General features: G+C 33.5%; 1 protein-coding gene across 2 annotated transcripts in view; it reads right to left on the bottom strand.

The window, feature by feature from the left end:
- PRL-1 (protein-tyrosine phosphatase 4A family member PRL-1) overlaps positions 1-22220 on the bottom strand; it is a 117570-nt gene that overhangs the window by 32294 nt on the left and 63056 nt on the right. Inside the window, exon 1 of one of the 2 annotated variants that reach the window (XM_088228870.1) lies at positions 11035-11339. The exons of the other annotated variant lie outside the window; for it this stretch is intronic. The gene's annotated coding sequence lies outside the window, so the exon portion shown is untranslated. Of the gene's footprint in view, positions 1-11034; positions 11340-22220 lie in introns of those variants that run through there. 2 annotated transcript variants of the gene reach the window in all.

The raw sequence follows: 22220 nt of genomic DNA, 5'->3' as shown, positions 1-22220 counted from the left end.
TGTCATAATTTATTATATTACTATTACGCATTGTTTAATTAATGTTTAAAAATAATAAAATAATTGTAAAGTTTTATTTCGAAACCGTGTAAAAAGATATTCTAGTGTACTTGTTAATTTGATCTACGTCATTCCTGACAAACGTTTATGTTTGACTTATAATCAAATACACGGGAAAATCATATGAGCCGTGTTGAAAAATACTGTCGGCGGTAAATTTGATAAAAATGAAAACTTGGAATAACATTTTGACAACACTCAGAATTAAAAACAAGTCATTACGTAGAAGCTTTGAATCATAAAAAATAATGTTAATAGAAGGGCGTGGGGTCACCGAATATTATAATCACAACGGAAAGTCATTATTCTTGAACATAAATAACAATATTCAGTATGAAATGTAATTATTAGGCGCATTCTTTAAGACAGTGCTCAATAATTCCTCGCCAAATACATTACAGGGTATTCTATGAACTATTTTATAGGAGTATCAAGGAATTAGGCGAAACGCTTAAAAACACATTTCTATATTTTTACTTAAGCTTAGACCTTCTTGGAAAACATTGATGTCAAAAGATTGCAAAATGGTGAATATTACAAAATATTGAAACTGACCACTTATCAATCAAGTGCATAAGCCTTGTTAAGCTTAGACGTCCATATTTCCAAGTTCTCTATCTCAGTTGACATGTATGGAAATATTGATGTTTGTTGTTATGACAATGTATGCGTAATGTCAAAACGTATACATAATACAATGAACATGCTTGTGTAAGTAAATTTATATTATTTGATAATGTTTTACTTCTGATACGTAGCGCAATTAGAGGAGCAGAAATACAGGATATGCGTAATTGCTAATAACAATGGTCCACCATCAATACAACGTAGTATGAAATATGCAAAAAGGTATTGCGCGGTAGCAATGAGATGCTGTATGTACAAACTAGTTCAAACGTACATGATACGCGCACCTACGTCAAAGCACAGCGGGAAGGCATTGTTACCAAGAGCGTGTATGCACAGCTGACGTCATAGGAAAGCGTAGCATTTTTCAGTGATAAAAATCAGCGCGCTTAACGATTCGATTCGCGAACTAAAAACAAACAGTAATATTATTGTGCCGCGAAAACAGCAAAGTAAAACACGTGCAAGAAGTAATAGAACAACTGCTTTATTTTTTTACTACAGTGCAATAATACGAGTACTATGTTTATCGTTTAGATTTCTCGGAATTCAATTTATATTTCAGAACGCAATCATGTCATGAGAGAATACGTACGGAATGAGTTGATGGCACATAGCCCACCAAGAAGTAGTAATTATTCGTAAATGTAGGTTACTTACATAAATATGAAGGGTACAAGAACGGGTTCATTAGCGTAATATTATGTAGTGATATACATTTTACAGAAGAGCAAAAAGAAGAATGAAACCCTTATTTGTGGGACACTGGGTTCATGTACCTGGTAAAATAGATTAAAAAATATAAATTACATTGATTGAATTTTCAATCAATGATGTATATATTTTTTTATATATTGTACAATTACAGAAAAAGAATAAACAATAACGACTACTTTATATTTTCTTGAACTGACAAAAACTGTCATGACTGTTTTTTGGCATCCGCGACCCCATATTTTTTGAACTCATTCAGGAGAACAAAATGGCATTAATATCTCTTAAATAAAAAAAATGCAATGGGCCCGCTTGATATTAGAGAGTAAACTAATCTCTCTCTCCGATGGCGCTACAGCCCATATCGAGCTTTGGCCTCCTGCAACTTTCGCCTCCAACTCTGTCGGTCCTCAGCCGCCGTCTTCCAATTTGCCACCCGGAGAAACTGCGCTGCATCCTTTCTCACTTCATCCTCCCATCTCAGCCTGGGTCTTCCCACTAATCTCTTTCCTCCCGGGTGTCCGCACATTATTGTTTTAGGGACACGTGAGTCAGGCATTCGCTGTACATGTCCGGCCAATCGTAATCTAAGCATCTTCATATGTGCCGAGATGCTCGGGGCCTGGTCGCCTGGTATATATTGTACAGCTCTTCGTTATACCGAATGCGCCACTGATTATTCTCTCTCACTGGTCCGCAGATTCTTCCGAGTACTTTTCGTTCAAAAGTGTCCAGCATTTCAGCCATCTTTACTGTCAGTGTTAACGCCTCACACCCATATGCCAATACAGTACGTATAATTGTTTTGTATATGGTTATTTTTGTTTTCCTGTGGACTTTACGTGATTTGAACACTGGCAGCAAAGAAAAGTATGTTTTGTTGGCTGCTGTGATTTTTTTTCTGATATCTGCTGGATCCTCATTATTCTCAGTTATACAGAAGCCCGGGTAGGTGAATTGCTCGACCACTTCGAAGGAGTAGTTATCTTTGTATTGGACACAGCCTCTTGCTCTGTGCGATGGGTTTCGGCTCTGTGTCATCATTTTTGTTTTATCAACATTGATTTGCAGTCCCACGCCTCGTGCAGCTGTTTCCAAGGGATCAAAGACCTCTTTGATGGCTGTTATTGATCTTCCGACAATGTTGATATCATCCGCATATCCAACAAGTTGACTACTTTTGTAACAAATATTGGAGCTAGTGTCTATCAGAGTTCTTCTTATGACATGTTCAAGCACAATATTAAAAAGAGATGGGGCCAGGCCGTCTCCCTGTTTTAATCCCTGGGATACTGCAAATTCTTCTGTTAGTTCTCCGTCTATTTTGACCTGACATCTTGAATATGACATTGTTGATTTGACAAGTCTAATCAATTTTGGAGGGATTTGAAACTGTAGCATTATTTCGTATAGACATTCTCGATCTATGCTATCATATAAAATAAAATAAAATAAAATATGCTTGTTTGAAGTCAATGAAAAGTTGGTGCATGTCTATATCAAACTCCCAGCTGGGAGAGTAAACTAATAGTACATAATAATGAATTGACAAAGGTAACTAACTCGAATATACAAAAAAATATATAGATATTCGGAATTTTAGTTCTTAAGCATCGATAAAATTATCTTCAAACCAAATAGAATTTTTAAATTTAATTTTGAATAATATCTTCTTCAGTAAATCTAAGCAATTTATAACTATCTAAACTAATTTGTTTATTTAGTAAACAAACACAAAAACTCATCAAATTCCTCGAACAATATGCGAAAGATATAATAACATAAATATTGTTTTATTTAAGTAATACGTAAAGCAAACTTTATTTGATCTTGACTTGTCGGTTTACCACAATACTTGATAAGAAGTATCTAGAAAGCCGCATTGAAGATTCTACATGATTTATATGTAAAATATTTGAGTAAATTAAATATCTTAGACGATACAAACGTACCTATATTAAAATCTTTTTTTTTGTAGTCGACAAAACACTAAACTGGTGAACTTTGGCTTTATAGCAATACATCATAATATTGTTATACTCAAAGCTATATTTTTTAATGTATATAAAATTAAATGAATAAAAACGTGATGATATTTGGGGTAAAATGTTTCTTTCGGTTTAAAATCAGTGCGTCTACTGAAAACAGAAACAAAAACGTTTATTGGAACAAACGGGAAGTAACACAAATAAACTGTCGATAATTGAAGTTTATTTCAATTTATGTACCGCCTATTTTTTTTTTGCACCACAACAGGCCACGAGGTCCAATTTAAGTGGTGAATTACAATACAGAACACCCAGGCTTGAGAAAAATCACGTAAAATCTGTGTGTTCCCACCGGGAATCGAACCCGGAACCTTCATCGATATATTACACAATGAAAATGAATTCATCAAATTACTAGGCAAATACATATTGGATACTTGTATTCAGTATCAACGGTAGAAGGTAAGAATCATCGGTAGGTAAAAAGTACATTTCTTAAGAAATTCCAACAGTTTTTTTTCACAGGTGTATAATATTTCAAAATTATAAATAAAACGGACACTTGTTCACTTCACTCGCGCGACACAAAGCAGATCGCTTTCTTCTGGTTAAAAGTGGGCCAAGACTCAAGACCTAATAACTGAAAATGTTACGGCACAAAACTGGTTATATTTAAGCGAGCTACATAATTTTCTGCACTTAATAAAAGTAACGACATCAGTTTAGGGAGCCAGTTTTCAATGAAAATAAACTTATCACACGATTTTACTTTATAAATCTACGTAACGGTATGTTTATTTCACAATGTATAATTTTTTTTAATATTTTTTTTATTTAGTCTAAAAATAGTACAAACATAATAAATGAATGTCCTAATATTAACTTATATCTAATTATTATTAAAACATATACTAATTATTAACATTTCTAAACAATATACGTACACTTAAAAATAAAACTTCTATAAAGCTCACACGAATAAGATTACTTCTTAAAAACTAACTTATCTGCTAAACACATGTTTTTTTTAACTGACATTTAAATGAAATAATATTTTTTTGCTCTCTTATTTCTAATGGTATTTCCTTATAATATAACTGTGCAGTTCGGTGCATCAACGAGTTCTGTGTATTTGTTTTCTTACGAAATGGTAGTCTTACTTCGTGTTTATTTCTTGTTTTATATACATGTTCACATTGATTAGAAAAAACCTTTTGAGTCAACTCTTTTGAGGTATAACCATTAATCATTTTATGAACAAAAAACATTACCTTAAAATATATTAGTTGACGTACTGTCATAATTTTTGCTTATTTCAGTTAATTTCATGGATTGCCTGTTGCTTAGTCTATCTTAAATACCGTTTTTTTTATATTGCAGGATTGATTAAACCCTTAGAGGTAAATAATATGTCATTTATTATTATCATTATCTATTTACTTATTAATACAAAATTATTAGTTTCCATGTCCCGACATGCTAGAAAGTTCCGTGTAATGTCGGGACTCTTATAGTATACTAAATAAACACATACATGTATATAATATGATATTTAAAACCGAGCCAAGAAAAGTAAAGAAAGATAAGATAAATGCACCCTCGTGTCCCGAGTCCAATAATTATTGTCATTGAACTTGTAAATAAAAATATGCCCAAAGTAGATACGATCGAATTCGCAGTCGTCGAGTGGCAGATCAAGTTTTCGCAAAAACCAAGATGATGGGAAAAAAAATTCTGGTGACTCGTGACCCTCGAGCATTGAATAATATGTCTCAACAAATCAGACAAAAGTATGATTTATTTTACAGAATACATTGTCGTTAAAGATTTATCGACAATACTAAATAATTTGAATTGCTGTCGCCGTGTGGGTCGATCCTAAGAGAATTGATTCGCCGATTGTGAATTTCAAAAATAGTTTCCACATTAGGTTGGCTACAACGTACACCAAGTCACCGTAAGACCGTTTTTCTTTATTTTTTAATTACATTATACTGATGTACACGGAGTAATTACTTGATTAGTTTAACATTGTGATGTAATCAATTTTGAATCGGGTTGTGGTCCTGTGGCTAGTTTCTCGGACTCACGGACCTAAGGTCCGTGGTTCGAATCCAACTCTACCTCAACTCGATTCCCATTTTCTAATAGTGAGTTATTTAAAATTCGTTGAAAATGGCCCTCAAAATTAAATATTTGGGTAAATCATAAAAACGCAAATATTTCGTTTTTTTTAAAAAAAAAAAATTCTAGATGGTGAGAAATGAAGTTAAAAAAGGGAAATTGTCAAATTACTAAACGGAGATAATTATAATAATGTTTTAAATATTAAAAAAAACATACTTTTACATATTTAATACATTGACAGGGTCACAATTTAACTACAGTATTATGTTTTCAGTATTAACGTAATGTAACGTAACTGTAACGTAAAATAGCAAAAATATTTATTTATCCAAAAATTTTATTACGATTTAGTTTTTAATCAGTAGTAGATTCAGAATTTCGCTTTAGTCGAGTTCTTCTAGAGCTTCCAAGGAGAGGTTTATTGATTCGATCTTTACAATAATTCTATTGCGACGAATATGAAGCAACTGGCCTTTATAATAAATCAGTCATAAACAATCGCCGTGGAATCAGCGGTATCGGCACCGTTACGGCGTTCGTACACACGATACTATTATACATTCGTTGTCGTCCTGTTTCTTGCCGTATGCGGTGCATCGTGGGTAGGTAGGACTGCACTTTGAATGCGAAAAGGGGGCAGGGTGAAGGCGCCAAGGCACTTGCCTAAAAATTCGATAGACCATTTCCACGGCGGTCGCCATGGCAACTCTAGACAGACCAGACGAACTTGCCAAGTAGTGCTGAGATGAAGAACAATGTTCAATTATGATTATTGGTGTGAATTGGACAGTTAAAAAAGATATTCGTTAAACAAATCTATTCGATATGAAAAAAAGCAATAAGAACTAAATACATTTTAAAAATTTAAGAAGAATTATTATACTAATATGTAGTGTCGAACCGAAACAAGATTTTTGACCGAAATAAAAACCGAATTTCGGCTTCTGTCCTAGCTTCGGCCGAAACCGAAGTCACTTCAAAACGCCCAAAATTAGGTGTTTTTTTTATTGTATTTAATGGGTAAATTAGTTTATTTTTAGTGCTTTTAGGTTCGTTGTTATGTTATACATATAACTATATATCAGTTATTCAATGTACGCTATAGGAATTTTGACGTATTGACTATAAAGGAATTACAAAAACATAAATACGAAAGATATTAGTATTAAAAAATCAGTTAAGTTTTTATTTTTTATGTTAGACAATAGCAATACAAATACAGTATTGTGCGAATTAATGAAATAAGAGTAATTTTTTTTCGTATAGCAACACTCATATGTCAATTTGACAGTTGTTTAGCGCCAAAAATTATGACTTACAGTTCATGAATTCTTTGGAAGCTCACATTGGTGTTTGTTGGTGTACCATCTGTTGTTTTTTAAAATATTTTCTCAATAAAGGACTAATTTTATAAATTGCTTGCATATTTAAGTGTTTTTGAGTTGGTTTGAATCATGAATATCACGCCGAGGAAAAGGGAAAAGATTATAACCTTAAGTGAACATACATCAATGACTCAGTAGGAGATTGAAAATGAATGTTTTGTGAGTCAGGGAGCAGTCAGCAAGATTATTAAGCAGAAAAGAGAAATGGGGTCAGTTGAAGCAAAGATAATTGGGAAATGTGGAAGAAACCGGAAAACTAGTATCCGAGATGAAATATCTTAATTCAGAAATAGTAAGTTAAATCCCAGAAAAAACAAGTTACGAACTTCAACGAGATTTGGCAGCCACTGGGGTGATGATACATGACCCAACAGTACGAAGAAGATTCATTGAATCTGCGAGAAAAACAATTCGACCACAGAAGAAACAACTCTTGACGGCACGTATGATGAAGCAAAGACTCATTTGAGCTAGAAAATATACCGAATTGACTGTAGAAGACTGGAGGAAGGTGCTGTTTTCAGATGAGACCCACATTCTCATGCAGGGATTTCGCACAAAATTTGTTAGAAAAAGTGGGGATGAAAAACTTACTTTGGCTCATATTGATGAAACGGTGAAATATCCTGTGAAGATGATGTTTTGGGGCTGCTTTTCGTATGTGGGGACCGTATCTTTGATACCAATAGAAGGAATGATTTATACCCTTAAGTATAAAGCTCTATTGGAGTAGCACTTGAGTACAGAACTGAGTAAATGTTGTCGTAATAGTGGGGCTGAATTTCCACAGGACTCGGCTCCTTTTCACGTATCGAAGTTTATGCTTAAGTATTTCAATGATAAAAAGAAAACTCTTTTAGACTGGCCTGGAAATTCACCTGACCTTAACCCTATAAAAATTTTTTGGACGATTTATAAATCTAGGATACAAAAATTGGACTGCACCGCTAAGATAAAGATTATAGAAGCTGTTATTCAGATGTGGTTTCGAGATGACAGAATAAAATAAAATTGTCGAAGTTTAATTGATTCCATGCCAAAACGTGTTAAGGCTGTTATAAAAGCAAAATGAGGACATATACATCCTATTAAGCAAAAAACGTAAGTTATGATTTTAAGGAATTTTATTCCATTAATTCGCACAATACTGTAGCTTGCCCACCACATACCAATAGCTAATTATTTAAATGGACAACAATCCAATATTGTGCTATTTTTTAATATACAAATAGTATGTATATTTAGGGTACTCCCGTAACAAAAAAAAACTTTTTAAAAGTCTGTATGTAAAAAAATATTAAAAATCGGCGGTGGGGAGAACAGAAAACGCTTGTCCGACGCGTGCGGATGCTAATGATATAATCCGAGTCATCACGATCGAATTGATAATTAAAGGTAATTGAGTGCATATATTTTTCTTATGTTTGACGTTTCAACAGTTTTAAAACCCACATTGTTGTAATGACAACTTGTTTTGTGAGTGTTTTTTTTAATGAATATGTTAGGTAGGTACTATTTGTATTTTAATTATAAACGGGACAGTGATACCATAGACGTTCAAGCAATCGGTTGAAGTGTAGCAAGTATTTCAATTCAAAGTAAATATTTTGAATCAGTATAAGTCGTAAGGATGGTTCACTCGCAATCTGACTTGACATGAAATAAGCGCCGCGAATTGGCAATAATTGGACGTAACACAGTGCCGCCACCACTTACTTCATTGTAACATTCATTACAAGGTTCAATGTGTTGGGTTAATAATGCGAACAATAAATGTAACGGTCGGCCATTGAAAGGCGGAAGCGAAATGCTATGTTGCAGTCCTTTAAACAATATAAAGAGAATTTCATACGTTTTTATCGCACAAAAGATTCTTCAAATAAAACCTCACGTACACTGAAGATTACATTATTCAATGTAATACTTAAGTTGAATCAATATTATCGTCATCACATATAGGTATTGATGTAAATAAACGACGATCAAAAAATAATATGGTTGAAATCAACTGACGCAAATAATGGATTGAGATTCTTGGTATTTTAGAACCACATTTCACGTTCAAACATAATCTTAAATATCACGATAATGGCATTTAAAAGCGTAATAAGACGTTCTGTGGAGTTCAGCCAAGTTGTTCAACAAGAATAGAACAACGAACAATTTCATAATTCAGCACATTTATTATTCGAAGATCATATTGAAACATCTGAAAGCATCTCTTAATTTCACGGAAACCATTACGAAAAATCATATTCCGACGCCCTCCGACTTACCTGGCGGCACAGTTGTTCCAATGCACGAAGATACTGGATGGGAGGCAACTCTACCTAAAAGAAGCACTGACACACTTCTGGTCGAACAATAAAGAGAGCTCTAAGCAAATTATGTTATACGTACGACTTTTGCTCCTCAGAGGCACCTCTCCTTTATCGCACCGAGAATGTTCAATGTTTTGGAAGAACGTATTAAGCTCTCAAGAACAAAAACTATTTTCAAGAGAGGTGTTAAGGACTGGATTTTCCTCAGCGGGAGGGACTGTGTAGGAAACTTTGTGATGGTTTTTCAAATGTTTGACATTCTCTTTTCTCATTATTTTAGTGACTGTTCATTTCACATTAAAGTGGCACGAACATGTTTATTTTTTATTATGTTTCTGATTTTATATAACATTTGTTGTGATAAGTTCATTTTTTATTTATTGTTTGTCTCAATTCAACACAGAACTTTGGTTCCACGGAGTTGGAACTTGGGTCTCAAAATGAATTGTAAAATGAAGTATTGTTAGTAAATAAACATTTAAATAAAAAAAACCGTTCGTACACTTCATACCTGAACAATAGACAATAAGCCAATGAGAAAATAAAAAAAACTCTCATTCGATTCTAAAGTTACTGAAAAAATACAGTTTATACCCTTTTATTTTAACGTTCTTAGTAAGCTCAAGTAACATAACGTACCTACGAATATTATGTTTGCCATGACTTGTCAAAAAAGATGAACAGTGAAAACACTTCCTCCACATACCTGAAAACCGTTTAAAACCGTTTGTCTATCGGTTTTTAAAATACTAAATTAACTATTTTTTTGTGAAAAATCGAATGACATTTAAATTTCTTTTTCATAAAACACGATTTTAATTTAATATAACTCTACTCTAAACTATACTGAGGGCTTGTATCGGATATTTGACTATTTCCTCGTGACTAAATTGATTTACACGAACAGTAGCGAAAACCGTTTATTCCCTAGTAAATAAATACATAAAACAAAGTAACAAAAAATATATATCACAATGAAAATACGCATTGGGAGAACAAATAATGGATATGCACCAAGAAAACATCCGCCCCCTTTTCCGTGTCATACGTCACACGAGCGCCGACCGTTGGCCTGAGCGCACCTGTTGAGTAGTCGGCACGGAGACTAAAAATAAACTCGCACGTCTCGAGAGCCACGTATGTATAACAATACTTAGCAACTTTCACGAAAAGTTCTCGCTTATTAATGAAAATAATACGCACGTATATTTCTATTTATGAAGCTACGGCCTTTCGGGCGTTGTAAATGACTGTGTAAGAATATATAGTATTTGGACTTGAATGTGATTTATATTTCACACTTCAGATACCTAATCGCATCACACAACAGATATCTAATCGCCTCGCAAATCAAATGAGTGCTTACTTCAATAACAGGATATATAAGTTGATTCGACGTTTGCCGTGACGTACCTGTTCTCTAGAATTTTACCTCGTCGATTGATAGTGCGATGAGATAAAGACTTTACGATCGATCAACTTTTTTTCATAGGACGACAATTAACGTATTCGTGTTTGAATTAACTACAAATAAGTCGATATCTAACCGCGAAGCATGAATCGTCGCTTGACAACACGCTGGCGGGTATGATAAAGCATTATAATTCGAAGAAAAATAATGATAAAAAGCTACAAATATCATTTATCATAATAAATAATATAGAACATTCAAGGGCATACAGAGTCAATTAATAATTTTAGTTTGTAGGATGTTCATGCATGTTTTAAACATAAAGCTGCGAAGACGAACAATGCATAAATTAATTCGTGCAATTTGGTAATCTGTAAATTATGATTCAGGAAAAAAATTACCATCAGATCCACAGAAAAGTTGTGTCGAATGCTGCTCGAACGTCGCCAAGCACTATCACATTTCTAGAAAACAGCTGCAAACTCCGCTCGTGGCACTTTGGTCGGAAAATGGACGATTCGAGGGTACAGGGTACCGATATTGGACAATATTCATTCACATATCACTGCGGCCGCACAACGGGACAAGGACACGCTCCGTAAGGTGGATAGAAGGCTTTTCTGAAGTATACGGAGACAGCGCAAAACGCGATTGGTTCACATTGCAATAAAGCCGGTCTTCTCTCGCCGGCGGTCTGGGCAGAACTGACATGAGGCGGAGAGTGGAGGACGACGGAGAGGAGGGCGAGAAAATTCCCCCACCGCGTTGTAAATGTGGAGGGAGACGTCTGTTCGCGAATTTGGAAGGCCTTATCCAGCGCGAGGGGCGGTGAGGAAAGGGGAGCAGGTGGTACACCCATGGCGCGGGAAACTTACTTCACTATTCAACAAAGCTTATCATTTCAAAAATAAATATTTAAAATTTAAACAATGGGGATTGTTTTTTTTTAAATGTATTTTAAAAAGTAAAAAAAAAAAAACTCTGATAAAAGGGCATTCGTATTGCTTCATGGATTTCTACTATCCAATATTGATAGTGTCATTCAAAGGTCGACTTCAAAATTCAAAAACGTACATAGGTCGTACTAACGTCTAGACATAAATATAGCCAAATTAACGTTTTTTTTATAAAAATATGATTTGCGTAAATTAAGTAACTATCTACAACCTAGCTAAATGCATTTATTGTAAAACATCTAAATAAATAATTGACATTGCTTTAAATCTGAGATAACTTTGAACTCGCAACCGAATCACGAGATTGATTACGTAAAATTTATATTACCAGATATATAAAAGGGATGAGAATTTTCCTAATAATATTCTTACGAAACAAGTCTTGTCAGCTTGCTCTAATTCTGGAAAAAGTTCACAATACCTATTAAAGTCATCTGCGCGAGCATAAAATCAAAGGTTTAATAAGGAAGAAAAATACGAGCATTTAAAAAGTATTATTACATTTTTTCTACGGCAAAGTTTATAGACATCAACACAGCTAGCGTTAATACCATGATGACATTCTGTTTAAAAATATATTTGGAATTTTAGGTAAGCAGAACAAAACTAAACGTAAAATTTTTTGTTGGGTTGGATTGTCAAAAAAATCCAGCTCAGAATGAATAATTTATAATTAACAGCCATTTTTAAAGGAAATGTGTTAAAGGTGGTAAATTGGCAATTTACATGCCTAATATCTTTGCATCTAGGCTCTAGGGTAAAAATGGTGCAAAATACGCTAAAAATATATATTTTTATTATATTCTGACACTCATCTACACAAAGCTTTTCAATTTAGTAAAAAGAGTGCAAAATTTTTTGACACGTACTATACGTACCAACATTTAATTTTTTCAACGTTTATTGATTTTATGTCCATCATAAAAGAAATGTTTAAAAACATCTTGTATACTCAATGTTTGTTGATGGATGCAAAAAATACACAAAATGTTCATAAAATATACATACAAAATCGAATACCTATCTCACACGAGTAAGGTTTTGCAGAATTTTTTATCTTTTCCATCCAAAGGTACAACCAAATACAACAGTACATCGATAAAAGGAAAATAATTTCTTATCACATACATGTATTTTAAAAATTATCATTCTTAGTAATCTTATAAGCAAGTGACAAATCGATCAATTAGAATGAATGATAAATTCAATCTTAGGTTCAAGGAACACCTATAGTCGGGGTTTACATTCAAGGCGCACGGAAGGATGCGGTAATATGTTTCAACGAAGTCCGGTCGAGTTTCGATAAAAATTGGAGCCTAAATATTCAAGAATATAATATATATGTGAATACCGACCAGCTAATTTTTAATATAAACTCGACCGGACAGCGTCACAAGTCACAACACACTACTGCATTCCTTCCGTGCGCCTTGAACGTAGACCCCGAAATAGGAATTCCTCGAACCTACTATTAAATTTATAATTCATTTAATAAGATTACTGAGAATGATAATTTTGAATATAAATATGTAATATGAAATTAGATTGATTCAATTGGTTGTCCTTTTGAATGTTAAAGATAAAAAAATGCCGCAAAACCTTGCTCGTGTGAGATAGGTATTCGATTTTGTATGTATATTTTTTGTACATTTTGTGTATTTTTTTGCATCTATCAACATACATCGTATACAAGATGTTTAAAAACATTTATTTTATGATGGACCACAAAATTTTTCTTCATGATATGTTTTGTTTACATTCGCATTCAGAAGCTTCTTGGATAATTCAGAAAAAAATATTGCATACAACAGAAATTGTAGTAAAAAAGTATACATATCTTAGATAATAATTCTAATTTAAAAATAAATAGAAGAGCGGTTTAAGGAAATTCCCAACAAATAAGCTGAAAATCGATAGACAGGTAATAGAAAACGTCCATACAATAAAGGCACATTGAATAGTACCAAAACTTGAGTACATTATAAGTCGAGCAGAAAATAAATGAAGTAATGAAGAAAAACTGGATTAAAGTGCATGGCATTATGATTTGCGTTATATCGTGTGCCGTAGGTGTTACTAATAAATATACGGGTAACGGGTTAGGGTTGGGGTTGGGGTTGGGAAAATATGGCCGGACGCATCGTAACAATTGTCAAGGGCAATTCGCGATATTGCTTAGTTTGAACATTAGCGTTAGTTTTTAAGGTGAAACCAAAAAAACGGATCATTTAGTTGTGTCTTCCGATAGGTACCTACATTAAATATTAAAATTGTTTTTTATTGTAGATAGCGTCCACGTTGATTGAATAATTACATACGTGCATTTTTGGAAGCTCTAAATTCAGTCATATCACTCCATTACTTCGGGAATTGCACTGGCTGCGTTTTTCACAGAGGGTGGAATACAAACTCTGTTGGCTTATGTATAAGTCACTGCACAACTCTGCTCCCGAATATCTAAGGGAACTCTGCATTCTAGATGAACTAGCTGAGAGACGTCTTACGCTTAGATCAGCTACATCTACGTCGAAAGGAAAGGTTATTATAGCTCTACGCAAACAGCGCACTAAATTCGGCGAGCGTGCATTTGCGGTCGCAGGCCCTACGGCATGGAATGCTCTCCCAGCAGAAATCCGAAACTGTGAGAGTGAAGTGATGTTTCGGAAGAAACTTAAAACCCACTTGTTCTCTAAATCATTTGAATAAATTCTTAGCATGTGGTGGAAAAGTAATATGAAAAAGTACATTATTTTTCTTAAATTAAAAAGTTAACATTAAATTTATATATTTATATAATCACTTTGTAAAGCGCCCCCTTGAGGTATTATATTACGAAAATGGCGCTGTATAAGTTATCCATAATTATTATTATTATATGCATATTTTGAAACATGCCAATCTCGTCCTAACCAAAAAGGAATTTGAGATCTTCGTTCACTCGGTTTGATCTAGAAACCAATCTAGTCACATGGACGGGCTGATGGCCAACCACACGCTCTGCTACAGAATTTAAAACTCAGTCGTGTACCTACCGTGGTGTGTATTGCATTAGAACTCATAACCGTAAGTATGTTTGCCTATCGATATTGTGGTAGAAAAAATATGCTCTGGGCACAGTAAAACTTTATATCTAAATTTGTTGCAACGGAGGGAAAACATCGTTAAAACTTTATACTTTACCTCGAAAATATTGAGAATGTATTAGGAAATGTAAGTAAAAGAAACGACGCAATGCGTCGTCAGAAGTCTACGAATGAAATAAAGAGAGTAATATGGCGTTTTACCTTCTCTGAGAAACATACACATGCTAACTGAAAGTAAGGTCAGGATATGTAAAACATGCGTAGAACCCATCATGACCTACGGGATGGAAGTCAGAGCCGACACCAACAGGACATAAAGCCTCCTCAGAGTAGCGGAAACGAGAATCCTACGCTTTATCGCAGGCAGAGCTCTTAGATATCGGATCAGAAATGAAACGATAAGGTCTGTCTGTGGTGTTGAAGTCATAGTGAGGTAGGGAAGACGCAGAAAGCGCTTTTGGAGAGACCATTTGGACCCCATGAAAGATACGAGGCTTGCAAAAATCATTCGGTCTGAAAACCCCTTCAGCAGAAGACTACCAGGAAGGCCGCCAAAAATATGGAAGGACAGCTGGATATCATCATCCCAGAACAGCCCACCGTCACAAACAGGTCACAGGACCTAGACCAAGAGGAAAAAGAAAAAGAAGACCTTCTCTGTCTTATCTACTTTAAAATCTAAAATCTACCTATCACATTACTATAAATAATTCTACTCGTATAAATAAAAATAGCAGTTAAGAGTAAAGAAAAAATATTGCAACGATTCATAACATATAAAACAAAGATTTGCGTATAGAAACGGGCGATTGAAATATTGTTGTTTTGATGACCACGCCCTCGTCTTAGTCATGAGTCTAGTTCGGGTTATCCGCGGGTCGAATAATAAGTGTTATAAATGTGCGTATTACAGCGTTCCGTCCTGGTCTAGCGTCCCACAGAATGACAAGAGACGAAGAGACGTGTCGGGCCAAATTTAGGCGTGATGAATCATATAAAACGAGTAAATAAAAAACAAAAATCAAGTGTCACGTCATCGAGCAGCGATATTTTTAGTCAAACTCGGATAATATTAAATCCTCCATTCTTGGCTTAGCTTGGGCAAACATGCCAAACTGCTATCAGTTGTACGTGTTTATTGAAATGCGATAAAAATAGAAAGTTTGAGAGATAGTGACAAAATGAAATTTAATTTGAGAGCGGGTACAATATGGAGTTCTTTTATACTGAGATTAAACATTCCTTTGATTCTTTATCAGCACCAGTCGTGTAATCAGGAATAAGTAATATACCTGACAAAGAAAACTCTAGAAGAGTTTAATACGATAAAATTAAGTTAAAAACGATTTTGTCTTATCATTTCATCGACACTCAGAAGGTTGATTTACGATTCAAAAAATCACGTGGGTGTGCAAATTTTACAAGTCAATAATGGACCTGACGATTAGTATTTTAAAAATATCATTATCTGCATACTTACAACAAACCCTCAATAGCCCATTTCATACGTATCGTCCAAATAAACACGACAAGATAAAATTACATAGGGTTTATTTCATTTTAATATATTTATGTCTTAATTTAATGGCAAGTTAACGCGCTAACAAGTACACAATGAACTCCACACGATTTCCTTTCGCAGGATTTTAATCTGAGTAGCCACTAAAGAAATTATAAAATATATATTACAATACATATCGCTACCCTAAAGCAACAGTGAAATATATCTGAAAAACAAATTCCGAGATAATCGAACTTCTGTGTTTGCAAAGGGTCTAAAGCTATGGTTCTCTGAGAGAACGGTACTGTTATTTAGAAGTCGTCGTCGTCATGTGGCGGCGAATGACGTCGTCAAAACGTTGCTTGTACTAACCAATGGCGCTGGTCTCCCAGAGAGGGTTGATTGTGAGCAGAATGTAGAACATCGGTGCTGCCATTTGCAGGACGGCCGTCATAGCGGTGCAAACAGTCTTCGAACGGTTTTTATCGTGTAGCGGTGAACATTTTTGTCTGTCAAAGTTGTCAAAATGAATGCGAACGTGATGTGGAAAATGACGAAATGTTCATTGATTTTGTAAAAAATCACGAAGATTTATATAATGTGAATAGCTAAGACTATAAAAAGCCCGATAAAAACGAAATTTGGGGAGAAATATCGGGATTACATTTGAAAAATCAAGTAATTAAATATAAATAACAATCAAGTTAAATGATTTATAAAAAAATGATTATATGCTTAAAGAAAAAATCTTAGCATCCGCAATATTATTGTTTTTCTGTTTCAAATCCCTTCTTAGAATATCATTTCTCAGGGATACTAACCTATTTTAAGGTTGTCATTTTATAAAAAAATAATATTTTTGTTTTGTTTACATTATGACGATAATAAGAATAACATATTATTTTACTTGTACTTATACATGAAAGGAGGGAAAATGTTACTTTATTTGTTTTTTATTTCAAAACATTTCCCATAATGATGTTATTTCAACATAATGAATTTCTCAGGAATACAGACCAAGGTATAACCGAATGCTTTTAGGCTAACATTTAATAAAATACTAGATTAAAAAAAATAATCAGGTTGGACTCTTTATTATACAATATTCGTATGCGAGAAGGTCGCATAATTTTGAAATAGTTCAAAATTGAAAAAAAAACTGACAAACTATTCATTATTACTGAAAAATATGACAGATGACGGATCGCATTCCGGCGCATATTTTTGACTGCTAAGCAGTCACGGCCGCCAGATAACGATGCTACATCTCTAGACACCGTTAAGACGGCCGTCTAATACACCCACCGTATTGCGGTATATTACGGCCGCTAGATAAAGCCACCGTTTTCCCAGAAAACCATAAGTTTACTGAATTAAATTATTGGAACTAGATTATCGATACTATATTTTTAAATAGGTAAACGATCTATCTACAGTATTTAATTATTCGAAAACATTAATTAATTAAATTTGTTAACATATCTGCGTGTTTATCTCAAAATTAGGAATTTCAAGTTTATCACACTGTTGCTTTGGGCTAGCGATACCCTAATTTTACCGTGTCGTGTGGATTTGGATGTTATGTATAAAATAGGCTAATGACGTGAATAATATCGTCGGCGGAAATTCGAAATGCAGTAAGAAACTAAGTATAAAATAGGCTAATGACGTGAATAATATCGTCAGCGGAAATTTGAAATGCAGTAAGAAACAAAGTATTCATAAATAATCAAACGAATTTATTTTAATACAATATTTTGAGTTTGTCTAAATTTTAGTAGACAGAAGACTAGATTTCACCCCCTAGGGAATCATTTATAACATAAATAATTCGATCAGATTAATCTATTCACACCAATAAAGGTTTCAGCTCTTTAACTTCACTAAAATCAACAGATGGAAGAATGGAAGAAATATGGATGTTCAAACATAGGCAAACTAGCCAATGATAGGTCATAAGCCCTGTAAATGCCTAGACTTCTTATACCCTTCTCTAAAACGTTCTCCAACCTTGTTGTAATTTGTTAATTTATTTTATGTAAAATCTCCGTAGTCCAGGCCTTAAATATACCTTGTATTTAACAATTTTGAAGAAGAAACAGTTGTTCTGAAACCGGACGAAACACATTCTTACAAAGTTAGTGCTTCAAATATTAATTTCAAAGTATATATTGTTTAAGGGAGGGAAAACAAAATTGTCAATAAATATTTATGGTAATTTAAAGCTAAAATTGTACTACGAAATTTGGTAAAAGTATTTACTATTTGCATTTTAACAAAAATAAGTGTTTTTCTTCTTTTGTCAGCCTTGAACAATTTACACTCCGTCGTCCAAATTCTGCCGACAATATGTTTATTGTTACAGATATACCATTTTTAGAGTAACAGTAAAAGTTATATTCATAATTTTAATAAATTCACAATTTTATCGTTCCATTTCAATGTATAAACGAAATGTGAGAAATGTAGGGGAAACAAACGAAATACCATGAAACGAAAAATAATAATATGTAAGTCTATTAAGAATTGAGAATTGTTAATCAATGTAACTTGTTTTTGGCCGATGTTATCGTGTTTTGGTATAAGCCCTAATAAAGAAAAAAAAATGAGAAAACCAACCCAATGATATTGAGTTTTGTATGTAACGTGTTGAGTTCGTATACATTCCCCTGGACCGGTAGTCAATTTACGTTAGTGGGATACACAGGTAGATATACCCTTTTAACCCACTAAAGGTGTTAAGTAGGCCAATTACTGTAATGCAGGATTTTTGATACATTCATAATTATTATAACTCGTATACTTAAGAGCAGTTAATAGTATTATTTATAATCATAAGCATCAAACGACAAGTGGAGACGATTTCAGGCTTCCTAAACTGACTGGAATATTATCTGTTTTAAAAGGGCTCAAGTGTTCAATGAGATGCCAGAAAGTCTCTGGGAAACTAGAAACGTCTCTACATTTAAAAATTAATTCGCACATAACTATAAATCCATACTAATAAATGCGAAAATGGGTTTGTTCGTTTATTTGTATTTCCTTCACGTCTCAACGGAGCGACCGATTGCCATATTGCGGCGAGGTGAGAAACAAAATATGATACTTATTTTGCACCTCGAATTAAAAAATGAGTAACATTATTTGAAAATAGGTAGGCAGCAAATTTGAAATTTGATATATCTAAGATTAGTTTGGTTTGCTTTAAGTTTTAGTTTTGTAACAGGATTTTGGATTTGTTAACAGAATAACGATGCTACGTCACTATAGACTAAGGGATCATCGTATTTCATTCATAGCGATAGTTGGAAGACAAGCGATCCCGATAAAATACATCATTCCATTGGGAAAATTCGTATTGATAAACAAAAACTCTTCTTGATTAACGACACAACTGATGAATTACCTAAATAATTTCGCCCCCAATACCACGTGAGCGAAGCCGCGGGGAAAAGCTAGTATACAATAAAATACAATAATATTGTAAGAAGCAGGTGTCGGGTAGTTTATATAAAGAAATACGTAACCAGAGTTTATAGGAATAACATTTTTTTTAAATTTTTTTTTTTATTAAATTGAAAACATATTATACATAATTATATACAATATTCCCAAGAAGTTTTTTTAAAAAAAAACTCATTTAGGGACATACAGATAACAAATTTATTTAAAGACGTTTTTACATTTTAAACTATAATATTGTTTACAAAAGCAGAAAAATTAAAATTATGACTACTACTACTAATACTACCATCACGCCATTTCCCCGTAGGGGTAGGCAGAGAGAATGGACCGCCACACACGTCTATCCTGGCATACACTCCTAGCCTCTTCCACATTCATACATCTTGTCATACATGCCCTTCGGTTCTGTCTGCTTTTGACATGACCAGACTTAAGATTTTGGTTTATCTGATCATGCCACGTCTTCCTTGGTCGTCCTCGTCTAACGTTGCTTTAATTATGATATACTACAAATTAAAAAGGGTATGAAAAATACTTGAAAATAACAAAATAAACAGAATACTAGGCATGGAAATAAATTCAAAATAATGTTTACATTATGCAATCTGGGAAAGAAAATTGAAAAAGTTTAAAAATTACATGTATGTATATATACATACTGAACTAGTACAAAATAAAATCTTTTTTTTTAATTAACAAAATATGTGCACACCCAATACAGGTTAATTTTTTTTTATCAAAAACGTAGTGAAATTATGTATACAAGCTAAAAAAAGTATAAAAAAAACACAAATAACATTTAAATAGTATTAAAAATTACATATACAAGCAAAAACGGTAAAATATTAAAAGATATATGTTCAAGATGCGCATTCTCTGGATAAACTAACATTATTTATTCAAAGTACTTCTGGAAAAAATAATTTTTCAATTCGCACGTCCTGTTTCTATATTTTGAAATTGGTACTTTAAATTTTTGTGGCAATTTATTAAATTCCTTGAAACCTATGTATTGTAAAGATCTAGTACCAAACTTCGTAGACTTCACAGATCCAATATAAATATTGTTTTTTGATCGAGTACTGTACCGATGGATGTCTCTAATGAAAGCTGGCTTTATGTTACTGTGCATTGAGTCGAGAGTAGTATTAATGATAGTGTCAGTTATCTCAAAATAGGAAAGCATGCTAAAAGGCATGATTTTTGTTTCAAAATAAATGTCCCTTACATGAGTATCATACGGTAGGTGAAACACATTTCTGATCGCTCTATTCTGAATAATCTGCACCTCAGAAATTTTGCTCTTAGTTGCAAAACCCCAAACACAGCATAGGTATGATAAATGTGAATGGACCATAGAAAAATAGATTGCTCTGATTGATCTAATCAGTGATGGTATCTTCGTAATTGCCTTTATTTTGATGGGTTGCATGGTTTTCATAAGAAATACCAAATAGTGATGATGATTTGCGTCAGTTTTCCGAGTTGAATGCAAGATGGGGAGGAATAAAACCAGGATTTGCAGATTCCCGTTTAAAATAAACTCGAAGCCAATCGAGCCAAAACAGCTTGCTTACCGAGAAACAACGAGACAAAGGCTTATTACTAAATCTGGCATCCCCAGTCCCGAAGACTGAAGGCTAACAGCTTCGAGTGGAAAATAGTTCCCAGATGCTTTCATGTAGCGTGAATTACAAATGTTTAAAGGGAAGACTATCATTAATCACGGCTCGGTGAAAATGGGCAAGCGTGAGTCACCGAAGTTTTCAGGGAAATCGATGAAATTTCACCACCTTCAGGAAAATATTGAAATATTCTGTCATTTTCGTGGAAATTACATAATTAGATCAACTTCTTCGTTAACAAGGTACATAACACATACTCCTAGGGAGGTGGTACAGTTTAAAGATACGTACATAAAATCAAAATAATTATGTAAGCACTAACTTCGTGATTTTCCAAGTTAAATAATATTTCGTGTTCATTTTTATTGTTATTTTATGCCTTGACGACGGAACAGTCATGTTTCGAAATCGTAAACTGGTCGGCAAATAAAATATATTGAGTGATTTTAAACAAAGTTAATATTAATTTGCATTTTAATATGTTAAATGTTTAGCAAATGCCTTATAACTTAATGTCTACTACAGGTTGGTAAAAAAAAGTATAAAATTAATATAATCGATACCTCTTTTACAATCATTTTAGAACAATCCGTGAATTATCGCAATTTTACTGCCTATCTAAAACTACTTTGAGGGATACATTTCAATTGAAAATCAGGCACAAACTGGGGATGCGAAAGATTATATTGTTGTAAAAACACAATGATTACTTTCTATTAAACTGATTATTTGGATTAAGAGACATTCATATGTCCTAATCTGAACAAAAAAAGTCCACAGCTCGGCGTGGCGAATAAAAAAATTCGCCGGGATTTTGAGCAAAATAAATACTAAATCACTAATCACTCTGACATATTTTACCAAACATTCCGTTTATAATCTCAGTGTTTAGGGCGCTAGAATAACAATAACTTAATCGATAATTTGTGTCGGTAATTTATATTAAATCTATTGGTT

Source organism: Micrasema longulum, unplaced genomic scaffold, assembly GCF_059751315.1.
Source record: "Micrasema longulum isolate JH-2025_06_02 unplaced genomic scaffold, ASM5975131v1 h1tg000611l, whole genome shotgun sequence".
Lineage (NCBI taxonomy): Eukaryota > Metazoa > Arthropoda > Insecta > Trichoptera > Brachycentridae > Micrasema > Micrasema longulum.
This window is presented reverse-complemented; position numbering and strand designations above follow the sequence as displayed.